Here is an 18,906-nt window from a genome sequence, read left to right on the forward strand (position 1 = left end):
TGTAGAAGACACCCAGAGTTGAAATTGTCTGACCAGAGATTGTGGGAGTCATGAGACGTCGTTGACTGACCCACCTGTGATGGGGAAATGTGTGTGTAAGTGCATAAGTATCTGACGCAGGTCATGGGCTGCTGTATGTGGACTATTGAATGATTGGATCCTATTGATTAAGTATATGACTGTCCGACCGTTCATGGGCAGATAGTCTGAGGCAGTTGTCTGGTCGTTTCATGGACAGACCATTGCCAGAGTTGGGGCTGAGAATTGTCGGAGACTGTCTGGTCGTTTGGTGGACAGACAGCCAGAGAAGTGACTTTTCAGTTGTTTCGCGTACAAACAGTTATTTCAGAGTATGAAAGAGAAGCGTGAGTATGTGAGAGACGAATTATAAATGAGGGGAACTGCTGCAAGCAGAGGAAGAGTGACGTCGGAGAGTGCCGCGCTGCGATAGGTCGGTTGGTGTGAGGCCACGCTGGGATTGGTGGATTGTCATCAGGAAGTAGAGCGGAAACAAGTGAGAGAAAACGTTGATTTCATTATGAATTGTTTTAAAGTTTTACGAGATATGTGCAGAGGAGACAGAAGGGTGGTTACTCGAAGGGGAGAAGAACCTCCACCCGAGGATACCCCAGCTCATTACATGGCTACGAATGTGGGATTGCATACTATACTTTGGCTCGAGAAGTGGCATAAAATGGCTGAAGTAAAGGAAGAATTGACTTTCCCGTGTTATGGTACTTTCAGGTTGGAAATGTTGTATCAATTGAAAATAGTGATGTCTTCTTTACATCCTCTACCCAGACCAACACAGTTTGAGGCGCTACATGAATGGATCAGAACAGCTCATGACAGGAAGAGAGAACGAAGTCAGGAAAGGGTGAAAAAGTCGATCAGGGCATTTCAAGATGCAAAACGCGATGCGTGGGAAAAAAGGTGCAGAGTGGAAACTGTAGAGGGGGATAGGGTATTCCCGTTGGTGGTGAAGGTGGGAGACACCCAGAATAAGAGTGTCTTAGACAACGATAGTGACACAGATGGCAGCTTGTTAGAAAGACCACCTCCATACAATCCAGATTCAGTAGAGGGAAAGACGGGGACCACAGAGGGAAATGGGGGATCACAGGCCCAACGTAGTGTGACTGTGGTTGGGAGAATCTTTACAGGAACAGAAGGGATGGGAACGCAGGCCCCAGCTGGTACAGAAACTCATGGAGTTACAGGTGTCATGAGGTTGCCAGATGCTCTCACAGTACCGGTTACCATCGGCCCCATAGTGTCAGTATATGATCCAGATCAAGTGAGAAATGGCAGTTTGGCACAGTCAGTAGCAGGAGAGGGACTGGCTCTGGAGGGACTCCTCAAGAGGACAGGTAGATGTAAGGACGGCAAGACCAAGATCCTTGGCCGATTCGGGATCCAACCTCAGAATGTGGGAACCACCAGTGAGGAATCAGAATGACAGGAAGACAGGAGACTGGGATCGGGGGTTGTCAGGAAGTCAACCAGCCTTAGGGAATGTAGTAGAAGAGAATCGATGTGGAAACCAGAACAGTGAGAATGGAGAATTGAGCGGAGCGTTTAGTCGAGGGACCTTGAAAGAGGCTATAAGGGCAAAAATGTTGGACGTGGTGAGGTTGAAAGCTGAGGTAGATTAGATCATTAATTGGAATTTACCTTTGGAAAGAGTGGAACAGTACGAACCTGGTGAGTTGCTGTTTGTAGTTAAAGATGTGACTCGCAAAGCAAGATCAGCACATGAGAAACTAACAGATTTGGCAAAAAGATACGAGGTGGACCTGTCCAAAACAAAGATGTTGCAGGTAAGTCACAGGTTGCATTACAGTGATCAAGAACTGGATACTGCAGCGACGAGGTAGACTCGAACCACAGGAAGCTTTAGGATAAGTTGATGCTAGTTCAAAAGCAAACCGCTGATAGAGAACTCCAGACACAGCCAAGTGGAGGGACGCTAGGCAGAAGAAAGGGAAATAATCAAAGAGGAACACAGAACGCTCAGTGTAAAGGGAAAGGTAAACCTGTAGACCCCTAGACAGGGATGGATGTGGCGACACTGAAAAAGACTGCCGTATGTCACCTTTGTCATAAAATTGGGCATTGGAAACACAAGTGTAGGTCGAACCCAGCCAATCCGGTCCAACAGGAGTAGGAGATGGTGCAGGTACCCGAGGTCGTGAATACAGTGACGAGACCCAGGTCTATGCAAGGGGGAAACTTGGCACCGCAGGTGCAAGTACCGCAACCTCCGAGAATTCCACAGGGAGTTAGAACGTACCAGTAGATGCCCCTTTTTGAGAATTTTGAGTACAGCTCAGACCCATTGAAATTACGGTGCCTGAGGTGGGAAGAAGACTGCCCTCTTGGAGAGCAACAAAACGATGGCTTTAGGCCCAGATCTCTGTACTGGGGTGAATGTATGACATTGTTCTTCATTCTGTCTATCAATTGTTCTTTTTGCATTTGTCACCCCGAGTGGGACGGGTATGCCCAGACGTGGGTCACGTGCTCTCCATGCCACTGGAGTCAAGCTATCCTGGCTGATGAGGGCTGAAAGCCTGAAACCGGTCCTAGGATGCTTGTTTCCAGTCCAGGAAGGACCTGGCCTGGCAGTTCAGGCTGGACTGTTCCCATTGGGCGCAGGGTCAAGACTGAGTTGCATATGGCTAGATCCAAACTGGAATGAAACGGAGAACAAAAAACTATGCATTTAGGCCCAGAACGCTGTACTGGGGTGAATGTATGACATTGTTCTGCATCAATTGTTCTTTTAGCAGTCTTAGAGGTAGACCAGAGGGGACTTAGAGGTGGATGTTGACGGTCATCCTTGCATCTTTTTGGTTGATACTGGTGCTACCTGTTCTACTGTGAGATCTGCCGTAGTTCCCAACAGACCCCACTCGGGACAACCAATCCAAGTTGTAGGAGTGGCAATAAGAAAATGACTATCCCATTGACCGAGCCGATTCCTGTGAGAATAGGAACTTTTTGAGATCGGCACCAGTTTGTGGTGTGTGACTCAAGTCCAGTCTGCCTGTTAGGGCGAGATCTCTTGTGCAAGCTCAATTGTACCAAGGGAGTGGAATTGCAGACCAATGATGATGATGATGCCATCTTTAAATTTGCAAATAAACATTTGTGCATAGAGGTGAACCCTGTATCCACTAGATTTGAGGGACTCTGTCTCACTGGATGTGTGGGACTTTACAGGAGAGGAGAATGGATTGATTAAGGGTGTGGAACCAGTTAAGATCCTAATTAAGCAAAATGTTGAGTTTCCGAGAACACCCCAGTACAACCTGTCACCTGAGACAATTGCATGAATAAAGCCTGTAATTGATTCTATGATTAAGCAGGGAATAGTGAGGGAGATAATGGGCAGTCCATGCAATTCACCCATTATGGGACTACAGAAACCGAGTGGGAAGTTCAGAATTGTGCAGGACCTGCGAAAGGTCAACACGATTGTGATTCCTTGTTGTCCAGCGGTACCGAATCCATCAGTGATACTATTCCAAATTCCATGCAAAACAGAGTGGTTTACAGTGATTGATCTGTGTCAAGCATTATTTCGATACCCCTTTATGAGGAAAGCCAATTTTTGTTTGCCTTCCGGCTGGAAGACCGCATGTTAACGTGGTGTTGTATCCCTCAAGGGTATACAGAGAGTCCATCGATCTCTTATCAGATCCTGAAAATTAACCTAGAGAGTCTCGTGTTGAAGCAGAGCTTTGTTCTTGTGCAATACATCAACGACCTCCTGGTCTCGTCAGAGACGGAGGATGCTTGAGGAATCGACACCATCGCTTTACTGAACCATTTGGCAGAAAATGGACACAAGGTTAAGTTGCAGTACTGTTTGAGTAAGGTCCAGTGCTTGGGTCATCGAATAGAAAAAGACAAGAGGAAGGTGGAACTGAGGAACCAGCCCATCATGGCTGCTCGGAGCTGATGCTCCGTGTTGAGCCTTCGTCCCGACTCCCCGAGTGGGCATCCCGCCGCACTGTTTTGATGCCTGGAATGGCGTTTGTGTGACCAGAATGTGGGCTGATTGCGACGAGATCCTTGTCACCCTTCTCCGATCCGACATCTCGGAAAGGTGAACCTCGATGTTCCCCCGATGAGGAGGCTAAGTTGGCGCCTGCGGACCGGAGAGGTCTTTCACAGTGCCATGGGAGCTGCATCGTGAGGCTGCCGGCTTCGGTTTTCACCCGGCGAGTAATTCCCCCTCCCCGGGTCCACCTCTTGAGCAGGGGACCGCTCACTGCGATGGCGAGCAGCAGGACGAGCAGGACTCCTAGAGGGAACACCGAGTCCAACAGAGGTGAGAACTCCCTTGGTGCAGGCAAGAAGGGGTGCGCTACTACCTCATTGAAGTCTGGGCGTTTTTAATCAATTTGGGCTGATGCTTCCAGTTAATTAAAAGGAACGCTTGTGTCCTTTTTAAGAATCTAATGGGAGACTGGCCTTTCCTGCCCTGTAAAGTACTGTCGTACTCGGCCCACTCACGGTGTGGAAACGGGTCCCAGGATGCCTGACCCCAACATGGCCGCCAGTGGTGACTTTTCTTCCCCCTTGTTGAACTTTTACTTACACATCCCTCCCAGGTCTGTGCCTGACCTCAGGAGGACGTCTGGAATTCTTTCGGACAATGGCTCCTCCACTTCCCCACCCCACACTATTCTGACAATCCCTGAGTACACTTGATCTCTATCCTGACAGCGGAGTCCGAGCATTATGTCCGAGACCGGTGGAGATGCTCTGTTCATCTAATGAGGAGATCGGCCTTGGTTCGTCCCTTGACCGACACCTGCCCAGCCGGACCTTGGGCACAGTTTCTCCTCTTCTCCCTGTCTCGCACACCCCCCTCATCATATTTCTGCTGTTCTGCTTTTCCCTTGTCTCTTTTATATCCATCTTTCTGACCGGTGCCCATTGGAGCTTCCTTGAGAGCTATAGGGGGAGACTGGCTTTGGATTACCTCCTTGGCCGTCACCCACCCATTCGGTCTTTGATCTGCCTTTCCCTTTGTCTCTCATTCTGTCTTCCACCTCATCCTCTCCCTTCTCACTCCCCCTCTCCCACTTCCCTCTCTACTTGTCTCTCCTTCTCTCCCTTTAATGTGTCCCTTATCTTTGATGTAAGGTGTAATTGTTATAATTGTTTTGACATTGTTGACCTTATGTAAAGTGCTCTGATACCTACGGGTCTAGCCAGCACTATATAAAACTGTTTCAAATAAATAAATAAAATAAAATAAGGTGTCACCAGATCGAATTGAAGCAATCATGAATATGGCCGTGTCTACCACTGAGATGGAAGTCAGAATGTTCCTAGGGATGGTTGGCTACTGTCGCCAATGGGTTCCTAATTTCTTCCTGAAGGTGAAGCCTTCGCAGAGGCTGATGCACAAAGATGTGAGTGATCCGGTACCATGGAAAAACGACTGCCTGATGGCGTTCTTAGAGCTGAGAGAGGGCCTGTGTCATGCTCCAGCTCTGGGAATGCCTGATTACAACAAGCTTTTTTCGTTTTTCTGTTGTGAGCGGGGAGGTTGTGCATTATCAGTTCTGTCTCAGAATCATGGAGGTGTCCGTAGACCAGTTGCCTATTTCTCAGCTACATTAGATCCAATAGCTTCAGCGTTAAGCGGATGACTCAAATCCGTTGCTGCAACCGGTGTCAGCATTGAGAGATGTGAAAGCATTGTTATGGGTCCCTCTTTGATTGTGTACATTCCACATTCTGTTGAATTGTTGATGACAAGGACTAAAACTCAGCATCTGACAAACAACAGACTCACCCGCTATGAGCAAGTCATACTTGCTGCAGGGAATGTGACTCTGAGAAGGTGTTCGGTTTTAAATCCAGCTACAGTGATGCCCTTACCAAATGCCGATAGTGAAGATTGTGAGGACCATGACTGTCTCGATGTGACTGAGCTTTGCACCAAACCAAAACCCGACATTGTTGATGAACCTCTGCCTGACCCTGATGAAATTTTCTTTGTCGGTGATTCATGCTTAAGGGACAATGTTGGTCAGCCGAGAGCAGCGTTTGCTGTATGTACCATCACAGGAGTGATTGTATCTGCTTGTTTAGAAGGAGAATACTCCGCACAAGTGGCCAAAATCATTGTCTTGACTCACATCGTTTTGGTAGCTGATCAGATTTTTTAATTAATAATTAATACTGAGCTTATAAAGCGCCTGGTTACACTTGCCAGTGTGTCCCCGCGCTGTGCCGCTGAGGAACCCCTCCTGGCATGTTCCTGTGAGGTGCCCATTCCTGGGCACCCCAAGGTGAAGCCAGGCATCCTAGCGGTAGGGCCGGTGTGGAGATTAAGCAAGCTATTGCCCAGAGTTGCAGAGTGGGACCCATGATTAGAGTAGGCACCGAGGCGAGAGAATTATCGGGTCCGAGGACATTGAGCCCAAGACCCTGCCGCGACGGGAATTGAATCCTGGTCCGGGCCAGACCTCTGCATCAGAGTCTGCCGCTCTAACCAGTGAGCCACACTTCTCCACAGATTTGAATCACCATCTACACCAACAGCCAGTATGGGTTCGGTGTGGTTCATGATTTCGGACAGCTATGAACTCAGAGGGGTTATATGACCTCATCTGGTTCTCCCATCAAGAATGGAGAATATGTTAGACAACAGTTGGAGGCTTTGCAACGCCCCAAGGAAATTGCTGTTGTGAAATGTGCGGCACATGGGAGGGGAACGGACTTTGTTTCTATCAGCATAAGTATGCCAATGAAGTTGCACGTTTTTGTGCTGAACAAGAGTAGGTATTTACTGGACATTACACAGGAGAGAGCCAAGAGAGAACCAAACTCAATATGATGTTAGCCATGGCAGACACAAGCGCCTGCAGGAAGAGGGTTCAGAACAAGAGAAGGAGCGATGGATAAAATCAGGATGTGCGAAGGGGGATGTTGACATTTGGGTCTCGAGTGATGGTCGAGCAGTGTTACCGGATGACTTATTGTGTCCGATGGCAAGGCAGATTCATGGTTCTGTACATCTTGGAAGGGATGCAATGGCGCGAGTGTTCAGACAAACATGGTACAATCCACGATTTTGTGGGTTTTCTGAAGCGGTGTGTCAGAGGTGTGTTACTTGCCAACAGATGAATGCTGGAAAGAAAACTGCGGTTACTCTGAGTCACATTGGGAGGTGAGGAGGACCCTTCAATAGGATGAAATTAGACTTTATCGAGATGCCGAAGTGCCATGGGTTGAGGTACATTCTAGTGGTGGTGTGTGCTTTTTCAAGGTGGGTGGAGGCTTACCCAACACGGAGATGTGACACTCTCAATGTAGCTAAGCTGCTATTGAGGGAGCTGATTCCCAGATTCAGTTTTCTAATCTCTTTGGAGTCGGATAGCGGAACACACTTTCACAGCAAGATCATGAAGTTGCTTTGCACTGCTTTAAATATTGATCAGAGACTTCATTGTAGCTATTGACCAGAGGCTTCTGGAATAGTAGACCAGGTTAATGGAACTTTGAAAGCAAGGATGGCAAAAGTGTGTTCGTCTACATCCCTGAAATGGCCTGATGTATTGCCTTTGGTGTTGATGAGTGTTCACAGTGTCCCGGATAGAAGAACCAGTCTTTCCCCACATGAGATCCTAATGGAGAGGGCGATGCGATTGCCAGCGGTACCAGCCACAGCGTTGATAAACATAACTGATGACTTGGTTCTTGAATACTGCAAAGGATGGGCTGATGTCGTCTGTTGTGTGTCTCAGCAGGTACATGCTGACGCCATTTCCGCTTCAAGTGATCTGTGCCACGATCTGTGTCCATGGGATTGGGTGCTTGTCCGAAAGCACGTGAGGAAGAGCTGCCTGGATGCTCGGTGGCAAGGCCGTTATGAGGTGATACTGGTAATGAACAAAGCAGTGAAGTGTGGAGGATTGCCAAACTGGGTACACACTTCTCACGCTCGCAGAGTTTCAGCACCCTTCTAAAAAACAGCACCACTCCTGAATGAAAATCCAGCGGTGGCGGCAGGGCCACGAGAGAGGACAAGCCAAGTTGTGAGGGTTGCTGACAAAGCTAGCTGTTCACCAGGCCGAGCTGAAGAGGGTTAAGCTATCCAGAACCCCTGACTCTGAGGAAGAAAGCCATTCTGGGAGTGGTCCAGAGTCGGACTCGGCAGAGGGTGCGCAGAGTGACCAAGAAGAAAGCAGAAGGGTAAAAAGCACCGAAGAAGCATGGCCCGGGAGGCAGAGAAGGCTGAATCTGCAACTGGCTCCCGCGAGAGATCTTGCTCCTGTGTCTGAGGTCTCTGAGTCGGAGGAGAGCGAAGAAGAGCAGAATCAAGGCCTGAGGAGATCAAGAAGGGCAAGGGTGCCTTGCCAGAGATACGCTGCCCTGGAGTGGGCCTACGCAGTAACTGATTCCGGGAGTAGTGAGTTCTGGGAGGCTGAGGTCCGTCAGTGTGGTCAGCAGGAATCCGCTACAGAAGATCAAAGTGGTACTGCTGGTGCCCGACCTTGAAATCTAAGGAGCACTAACAATAACGGTTCCGAATCCTCCAGTCTTGAGCAAAGTTCGAATCCTGATCTCACACAGGCTAGTTTTCCCGACGTTTGGATTTGAAGTATCGACTCATGAACTGGTAACGGTTCTTCTTGAAATTTTGCAACATGTTTTAGCAGCAATTGGATCTGAACTCGTTGTAGAATATGAATGAACTGTGTTTTGTAAATAGGTGTTTAAAGAAGATAACCTAGACCCGAGTGGAAGAAGAACAAACTTAGGGGCTTTCCGTAGAAGAAGGAAGAGGGTTAAGGAAGTCTTCTGTGAACTGTGTAAATAAGGAACACAAATTACTGTAAAGGGGATTTCCAGCACATCAAGAGTGGTGTTTGGACTGGTTTAGCCGCAACTTGTGGTGGAGAAAGAGACTCTAAGTGTTCATCTGCTGAAAACCAACACAACAGTAAGAATGGAGGCTGGAAATCCGAACCGTAGGTCCAAATGTATGATAGGCACATTCATAGTAGGAGTGAAAGTTTCAATATTTGTAGTTATCATAGTGTCAGTTGCTATTCTGCATGAGGTAGAAGTCAGAAAGGTGAAGGGAACACCTACACCTAGCACTTCAACCAAGAAAGAGGGCATCATAGGAGCTGTAAAAGCATTACTAGATCAAAATAGTCGTAGATTGCATGTACATTTGTCTAGAGGTGATTTTAAGCTTAATGCGTATGCAAGCTGCTATATGAATATGTTGAGGCGATGGATGCAAAAGATTGTTATGTGTGTATGCAGTTGCCTGCCTCAGTGGATGAGGGTATTAAGTATCACCATCTTCCACTGACTTATGCAATTACGTGTAGTTTGTTGCTTAGTATATTTTATGAGAGAGGCCATCATGAGTACATCTTTTCGAATTATAATGCAGTGTTTTCATAGCTGCCAGCTTACAAGCACCTGAATAAGTATAATTATTATAAGCAGGAAGATAGGATTGGGAAGTACTTCATACCAGCTACAACGCTAGACACCTCTTATGCCTATAGACATAACCTGACCTGTTCACTAACATAGGTAGAAAATAAATTTGTAGACCAAATAGAAGATATATAGACAGCTAACACAAACACGTCACACTGGAGATAGTCCAGTAGATTGGAGAGATAAAGAGAGAGCTCACAGAGCGAAGGGAAGTTTGGCCCTATAGCATTGGACCTGGTGCAGAAGGGGAAGTTGTGTCTGAGACGTGTGCAGACCTATTACGATAAGGTCTATGTAGGACAAAGCTTGTGTGATCATGTCTTCACAATGGAAGCGTCCGCAAAGGACTTTCTGCCGGGTTCGGTGCAAGTGGTGCCAACAGTATATTATGTGTGTGGAAGGAATGCTTATGTGAGACTGCCTGCAAATTAGTATGGTACATGCTATTTGGGTATGATTTTTCCCTAAATCTGCCATGCAGATGATTTAGAACTGTTGGAAGGTGAAAAGCATTCTAGAACGAAGAGAGATGCTAGCGCAGGAGCAGTGATTGGAGATATTTGTGGAGCGGTAATACCAGGTTTGGGAGTGATTTTAAATGATGTGAAGATAAGAAAGTTGGCAACTGTTGTGGATCGATTGTCAACAAATACAGCAAAGTCGTTAATACTTGTTGATGGAGAGATGTTGTCGATAAGGACGATGGTGGTGCAGAACCGTCTTGCTTTAGATGCCTTATTAGCAAAAGAGGGCGGAGTCTGTAAAATGTTGACGGTTGAGGAGGGCTGCACATATATACCAGATAACAGCAAAGATCTGGAGAAATATGTAAGTTACATCACTGTGATCCATCATGTGATTAAGGATCTGACCGAGGAAGGAGTTTGGAAAAAGGTTGGTAAAGGGTTTGGAAAGGTGGGAAGCTGGTTTGCGGATTTAGGGAAGGGTATCCTTGGATACATTCTGAAACCCATCATTATCGTTTTGGTTTGTGTGGTTGCCTATGGGGATTTGCTAGAACTTATCAGTGGTACAGGGCGTACCAAGTTGAGAGATCCATTAGGGAGCAAGAGATCAGGATGACCAGACTGCAGGACAGTCAATACCAGAATATTAAGAATCTAGAGAGGTTCCGACAGGGAAGAATGGCTACGAGCTCTGTTTAGGTCGGTTCTTTCTCCAGGGAATTGTGATTTTGGTGATGACACTAGTCATCAAAAGGGGGGAACTGAAAGAGCGTCATGATATTCTGAAAATTTTAGGGGTGCAACATAATCACATACAGTCTGCACCTGGATATAATCCTTTGTTGAACTAAAGCTTAATCATTAGAAAATGTGAACGTTATAATGAAAATGTATGTGTAATGCTGGGAAATTAGTTTGTATTAGCTGAAAGGGTAAAACGGCATTTAAATGTTACTATGAATTGCAAAATGCTGACCAAATTAGTTCATGTGCAATTTAGTGCATTAGATTTAAACGTGCACCATAAAAGTCTGAACGTGTTGAGACGCCTAAGTGTGCCTTAAAGGTGAAGAAAGTAATGCTTATAGATGTAATGTTTATTAATGTGTGTATTCTTTGGCATGTAAAGGCCTAAATCAGTATTCACGTTTTACAATGGAAAGGCCTATTTGTGACTTCTTATGTTAGTTGAATGAAGTAGGCCTAGAATTGTATTTTCCTTGGGAAGGCACTCAGTTGAAGGCAGTCAGCAGATTTGTGCGTGCAAAGTTAATTTGTTCACATGCTTTCAGTTGCAGGTGCAAGGACATGTTTCTCGTTAGCTAGACTGATGCTCTTTGTTTTAGGAGTTAGGTATGGAGAAGACCTGTTACAGTGTTTCATGGATTGCTGATAATTAGGAGCTCGCTGAAGAAGCCTGGAGATTCAAGGACAACTCAACTGTTCTTGGACGAAAGGCAAGTTTGTGGAAAAATACCTGCAGTAGAGGCCCAGCCAAAGGAGGTGTTTCGGGGCGTGTTCTTTGAGTTGATCACTTTGTATTAGGGACAGTGCCCCGAGAGAGGGACGGCAGATGAGAGCAGAGAGCCGTTAGGAGGGTAAGAGAAGGGAGCGATTCTTAGAGTGAAGACTTACCTTTGGCTTCAGAACCATGCAATGTGAGTGTACTTCTTAGGGAGTCTTCACAAGCTGACACCTTTTCTCGATCTGGCCTGGGAAATGCTAAGTAGGGATGTCACCTTAGTGTTAGTGAAGAGACAGAATTAACTGGTTATTTTTCCTTTCTGTAAAACTGATGAAGACTAATTTGGATATTGGAGCAATTGTTGCTTGTTTAATTTTTTTAGAATTACTTATTCTTTTCACACTGCACCGAATTAGGTTGGTCTATGGAATTAATTTTGTACTAGTGCCCATGTATTGTTTCAACCTCGTTATGAGGTGTTTCTATGTTCAGTTATTTTTGGCTTTGTAATAAAACCTTTAAATTGTAAGTCGTAGTTAAGTGATTCTTTCCGAGTCTGAATTGGTGAGTCTCTGTTGATGGTAGCAAAAGTATTGGTATCCTCCCCTTTACACTTCCAGCAGATAAAAAGATCGAGTCGACAGAGGATTCTTAATAGATGGGAAGATACGATAAGAATCCTGAGTTATCAATATGAAATCAGCTTTATTCTCAAAGGACCGTAACTACAATTAATATCAATAAGGCCTATTGTGAACTGTCATATTTCTTAATGAATACATCAGGTCACTTTCAATGTATATCCAGAATTCTGGCAAAAAAACAGGACAGACAGCACACCAAAGTTACTCAGGTACTACTAAAAAAATGTTTCTAGCTCAGGACATCAGTGTATATATCTTCATATTATCAATGTGTCAAAGTATCTTAATTTAAATGCAATACACTCTTATTGAAATGTGCTCCAAGTCCTTCCAACTCCTTCCTTTTTTCAGCAGTGGGCATTTGTGCTACATGAAAACTACTAATTCCACCATCAGCTGCACTAGCCAAATCTTTTGTTCAAGTCATTTTATATTTATACAAGGACAAAGAGGAAAAAAAGGTGTACGGTAGACTCCTGTTACAGTACATATAGGAGAGGTTGTTGTATGGCATTTTAGGATCCGAGCAAATTTTCCCCGATTCATTTATATAGGTACAATTCACATTGCCCTAATATAGGCATAGAAATCATATTCATATTTAGACATAGCCCATGCAGTCCAAATACAGGCATGGCAACTTCCACCCATACCAAAACGTCACTACGATTTCGTGGAAAATCGGCTTAAGCAGTCAGGGACCTCCCCTTGCTTGAATATTGATTTTTCCAAGAACTCACAGAGTTTACAAAGAACTACTATTCCCTTGGTGTTCTTTACTGACATTATTATGCCCGACTTTACATCAAACTAGGCACCTTAAAGGTATATATATGCCTTCACTTGCTCTGGCAAGACACGGTGGTTTGGAGCAATTCGACTATCTACTTGCCCGACGCAGCTCGCTACATCAAGTGCCGAAGGAAGCCGACCCTCCAGCTGACGCACTGATCAAGAGGCTGCCTTTCTCTTGCCGAGAATCCAGCTCCAGTGTTTCCAAGCTCTCCTCGCGGGGTGTTGGGAAATCAAGTCCCGAGACAGAGATACCAGACCTCCTTCATTCTAAACTAAGGTATGGAGCTGATTAGACCCTTAGAGAAATCTTGGATAGATTCTTGGCAAAGAAAACCAAACCTCTGCTACACAAATACTTACTCCCTCCCGCATACTAGACTTGGGGTAGGTACATTGTGGTAGGCGTATTTTAGAAGCACCAGTTGAGTGCTTTTAGCCATTGTGATTTATGTATATACTTTTATATGGCTTAGAAACCATACAATGCTTTTACAGTATTATTTTATAATTCTATTCTTGCTGTACGCATTATACTTTGCAGCCTGCATTACGATTGTAGCAGTTCACTTTACTTGCATGAGAAAGAAGACTGTTCAATAAATCCTTTTATTGAAACCGCCCGTCTCTCTATTTCTCTGCACCTCTGTTGAAACAAAGCATGCACGATTGACTGAGTAAAATATTTATCTATTGTTTCCCCGACTCTAGAGATATATTTCTTATCCTTGGGAAACAAAGTTGTCATGTTTACGCGGTTGTCAGAAACTAATCCCTTCTTGTGAATTCGAGGACGTTTCTAGTGACCTCTGAGCTAGCTGGCACTCACAATTAAGTGTAGTATATTCAATAGAGACCTAGTAGACATAAGTCCTACGTCAAATCAATAGGATATGTTATTTTAATGCGCAGAGCCTATGGGGAATATAGGAACTACACTACAAGGTAGTAGCATCGGTGGGTAACCCAATAGAAGCAGGTGGAATTTATCTCGTAACAGACATGCATGATGGAAGACCTAATGAAATACAGCAAGATCTGGTCTTGGGGTGACTTGAGAGGTACTATGCTGGCGTACCAGTAAATCTGGGTCAACAGGAGTGTAAAATGGAAAACTTGGCTGCTCTTAAGGAGAAAAAGATAAGAGTGATGGGGTGAAGAAGCATGAAGGAAAGACAGGCGAGAGAGACAGAGGTGGGAGGGAGGCTACACTGGATCGCGCTCACAATATTTGCTGGAGGTATCATCCAGGTGTTTGCAACAAATTCTAAGAAAAAGAAAGACTAATTCATTCCCCAGTGTAGGGAGGTAGTCTTCAAGTCAGATTTATGGTGGCTTTCTCTCTTGTAGGTACTTGTCTAAGGCTTACCAAAGACGTCCAGGGCTGGCGGTGGTGTGTACTATTATCTGTAGAATGTTATCAGCCCCTCTGACAGAGCACACCAATTTTCACCATTTGTCGAAGGAGCTTGAGAATATGCCTTTCCAATCTGCAAGTATTCTCTTAGTACCCAGGGAGCGCAGGAGGTCCACTAGTAGTGAGATATTTCCATTGAGTTCTGAGGAATAAGGGTTAGCGTGTATGCCCAACGCAGTAGTTAGGAAGTCAGTTTCTATTGCTACCCATGAGATCGCAATCTCAACCGCTGCAGATGAGACATCTTGCTCCTACGGTTGTGCTGTAGGTCACTTATGCCCTCCCCGCATCTCCAGTATGTGTCCAAGTCTCTTAAGCAAGTTTTATGTCATCTTGAAGGGGTACAAGAAGTATTATGAATTGACTAGAACCTTGTTGGTGCTAGAGCTGTTGTGATTTTTGCTGAGAAGGAAGACTGCCAAATGTTTTGCAACCTTTTGTCTCTGAATTCCGTTTGGCGTGTGTGAGGCCCTCATTTATGGGTAAATAGCCACAGTGTAAGGGTGTTGAATGTGTCTGGAAGTTTGTATATATGTGAAGCAGTGTGGCCCTTTCATTTAAGTGTACCCACTTGTTCCGGGAGGTCTGGATGGTGTGTAGACTTTATTCTACCCAGTGTGCATTTCAGCATCAGGAAACTATAGAAGTCTATATTGGGGTGGTCAAATTTCAACTGCAAAGTTGTGAATGGATGCAGTTTGTTGCTCAGTCCAAGTCGTTAACTGAGTTAATACCTTTCCCAGCCCACGTCTCTCATAGAATCGCTTTGTCCTCCATTTTGATTGCACAAATTTGCCACAGGGAGGCCATGGTTGAGCCCAATATGCAATGCTCCAAGTGTTTATCCAATAGTAAAAGAGATGCAAAAGTGTCCATTAATATTGGTCTGAAGTGCTCCAGGGTAGGGTTTGATAGATTATGCATTGTGAGGGTGGATTTAAGAGGTATGGGGCAGATTAGCTCAGTCAAGGCTAGTCATTGCGGGGAGCCATTTTAAAGTATTCGGAACCAACACGATCCCTGTGAGATCAGAAATGCCATTTTGTAGTAGGGATCATGTGGTAGGTTTATTCACCAAGAGGATTATTCCTCTACAAAATGTTTATGGAGATTTTCGGTTTCCTATCTTTCCACAGGAAATTGGAAATGGCATTATCTATTGACTTAAATGAGGAGGGGAAGAGGATGACGGGGAGCATACTTGTGGGGAAGCTGACAGTGGGGCGATCATCATCTTAATAGTGGCCACATGCCTCCACCACGTGAAGTTCTTCGGGGACCAGGTGTTAAGGAGACACTTCATTTTGGAGAGTGTCTTTTGCTCATTGATAGCACCTGAGTGTTTCAGATCAGAGCTAAACCATATGCCTACGTATTTGAAAACCTCTGACATTTTAGACTAAGGTCACAGATTTGGGGTGACATGTGAGGCATTTTCGGTAAACAAAAGTACATCATCTGCATAGGCTGCCCCTAATTGCCCCTAATTTCTAGCCAGAGGGGAACTTGATACCCATAATATCTGGATTGTCTCTAAAAGTAGCGATTAGGGGTACAATGACCAACAGGAAGAGTATGTGTGATAAGAAGCAGCCTTGGCGAGTGCCTTGGGAGAGATTAAAGGGTTGACCCAGACTCTTGCTGTCGAATTGAAGTATGGGGCCATAATCATGCGGATGAAGTCATCTCCAAGCTGGTATTTATGGAAAGTGACTTGCAGGAAGAGCAGGTGACTTTGTCAAAGACCTTCTCTGTGTCTAGTGCGAGGGCTGTGGTCAGTGAGTGGGACAGTTTAGCTTTCTGTATGACATGGCAGAATGTTTTGATGTTGTCCGAAGAGATCCTACCTTTGAGGAACCCCGTTTGTGAGTTCGCTATCAGATTCCGAATAACCGATTCCATTCTGGGGGGCATGATCGTAGTGTAAACTCTACAATTGATATTAATGATGGAGATCAGTCTATAGTTTTAATCTTTAGAGGATCCTTCTCTTCTTTTAGGATTACCACGATTGTGAGCTCAGTCGCCAAGCCAGCAAAGCGTATTGCTGGAAAACCGTGTGAAGAGGGCCCGTCTATTTGCTGGCAAATATTTTTGAGAATTCAGTTGAGAAGCCATCTGGGCAGGGGGCTTTCCCAGTTTTAAGAGTGTGTATTGCTGCTTTAATTACGTCCTCTGTGATAGGTTTGTTGATCGCAAGCTTGTCTTATGATGTTTTCAGCTGACGGGGAAGACGCTGGCTCGCACGCTCCCCAACCCTCATAATCTTTTCGGATATGTCGAAGGGATAATCTCACGATTTGGACCAGAATACAATTAATACCCCGCCACGTTGGTGGAGAGATTTACAAAATTTTGAATCATCGAGTCCAACCATGCTTCAATGCAGAGATACGGTCAGCAACCTCTACAAATACGCTACAGCAATGGCAAGGACCACGTTTTCTCAGGCCGCCATTTGATTCCTCATCAGGAAACAGCCCCACCTTTCCTCCCCACCCTCCCTTCACGTCCTGACGAAGACCCGCGTAGTAAGGATCTACTGTCCTACATTTTCTGGGTCGAAACGTAGACTTTTTCTCTACTAACCTGAACTCCTAAGGATAGCCTGATGTATACAGCTGATTAGGAGCTTCTATCTGAAATTCATTCTGATGTTTGTACACTGCATTTGACCCCTCGTATGGGGATCTATGACTTTTGTGATTTGCAGACTCACGCACATGAGAAACTTTGACTAGTGATGTTTAACTATCAAAAAATGTGTATTGCTTCCCCTGCACTCTCCCCTTTTCCCTGTGGGCGCATTGAATTTGTGTATATTGTGTATATATTTACCTTTGACTTTTGAATCATTGATTGTTTATAACGGTGCGGTGAAAATAAAAACACCTTGCACCCTGATTCATTCTTTGGATTAATTCAACTCGAACACTGTGATGTTTGAAATCTGGTGTGTTTGGTCTGGGACCCCTTTCATATATACTGATTTTCGGAAGGTGGCAGGAATCCAAATTGTCATTTATTGCTGATAGGGAAGTGGGTGCATCGGAGTTGTAGAGATTGGCATAGTTTGATTTGAAGGTATTGAGGATACCTTGAGTTGACGATGTACTTGCACCATTGTTTTTTTGTTGCTGATATGATATATATTTTTTTTAAATGTTTTAGGTAATTAGCTGTTTTTTTCCCACTCTGTTGTTATTGCAGAGCCTTCCCGGATTCGCTACATGGATCCATTTCCTTGCTCTCTGGCTAAGAATTTGATTGTATTCATATTGTATAGATCGGAGTTTGGTTAGGACTGAGGAAGATTTAGAGTGCCTAAGTTGTGTGTTTATTGCCTGAATTTCTGCCTCCAATGTTTGGAGTCAGTTATAGATATCTTTGTTTTTTTCCAGACATGGGAGGGATCAACGTGCCTCTCAGGGTGGCTTTGAGAGCATCCCATCTTGTGGTGGGGATGTATGACCAGGGAGGTTTTCCATAAGGAAAGGCTCAATGGTATTTGTAATTTCAGTTCTATTGTTAGGGTTCATCTTCTAATTCGTTGTTTAGGTGCCAATGTCTAGGTGGGGGAGGTTGGATCATTAAAGGGCAGTTGCAGGGACGTGCATGCATGGTCAGAGACCACTATAGGCTCAATTTGTGGGGTATGAGAAAGCTGAAGAAAGGATTTACCCGTCAAAATGTAGTATATCCTTGAAAGGTATTAGTGTGGTGCAGAGTAGAAGCTATAGTCGCATTCTATGGAGTTATATCATCACAAAATATCTAATAAGTTACTGTTGTTGCAGCAAATTTTCATTTGTTTGTGGGAGCTTATCTATAAATTTATGAGCCGAAATTCTGCCTAGGTTACCATCTATTAGGAGTTTAAGTCTCCTCCCGGAATTATGCCAAGGTTGTCTGAAACATCAGAGAGTTGTTTATCTAGGTCTTTCCAGAATGTTACAGCATAGATACACCTTCGGGTGTGATTCCGGCGCATTACAAACCTATAAATAAATAAATTGTTGTTTGGTGCGTATATATTAACAATGAAGAATTCTAGCTCTCTTTCTTCACTTGAGAGATGAGCCACCTGCCCCCATGGCTGTGAGTGTGTGATAGTACTGAAATATTAGACTTTTTTTTATATTAGCATGACTACACAGTTTTTTTTTACAGGACAGGTGAGATTCCAATACCTGGAAGCCATGAGCTGTAGAATTTTGCATCATGTATGGATTTTAGGTTGGTCTGCTTTAGGATAATAACATCCCCTTTGAGTTTGTCACGGTAGTCTGCCACCACTCTACACTTTACTGGTTGATTAAGGCCCTTTGTGTTTAGAGAGAGAATGTTTAATAGGATAGTCATTGTGAGAGGGTGTGCTCTCTTGGGTCACTAGGATGCTGTCTTTGAGGGGGGAGTCTCTGGACTATGTGTGAGTGGCATTGTTAATGTTAGCATGCTTATCAGGATATGATGTAGCACAGTGTTTCCCAAACTGTGGTCCGCCGATCCCCAGGGGTCCGTGACACATTCCCAGGGGGTCCGCAGGCAGCAGGCTTAACAGCACTGCAAAGTTCCTTCTATAATTAGCAGTTTTCGAGCAACAATAAACGTGTCAAGATAATACGTGAT

General features: G+C 44.8%; 1 protein-coding gene across 1 annotated transcript in view; it reads right to left on the minus strand.

Moving 5' to 3' along the window:
• The window catches only part of MYO5C (myosin VC), a 1,267,761-nt gene that overhangs the window by 405,696 nt on the left and 843,159 nt on the right, over positions 1-18,906 (minus strand). The window lies entirely within an intron of this gene.

This window comes from Lissotriton helveticus, chromosome 3_2 (genome assembly GCF_964261635.1).
Source record: "Lissotriton helveticus chromosome 3_2, aLisHel1.1, whole genome shotgun sequence".
NCBI classification, from domain to species: domain Eukaryota; kingdom Metazoa; phylum Chordata; class Amphibia; order Caudata; family Salamandridae; genus Lissotriton; species Lissotriton helveticus.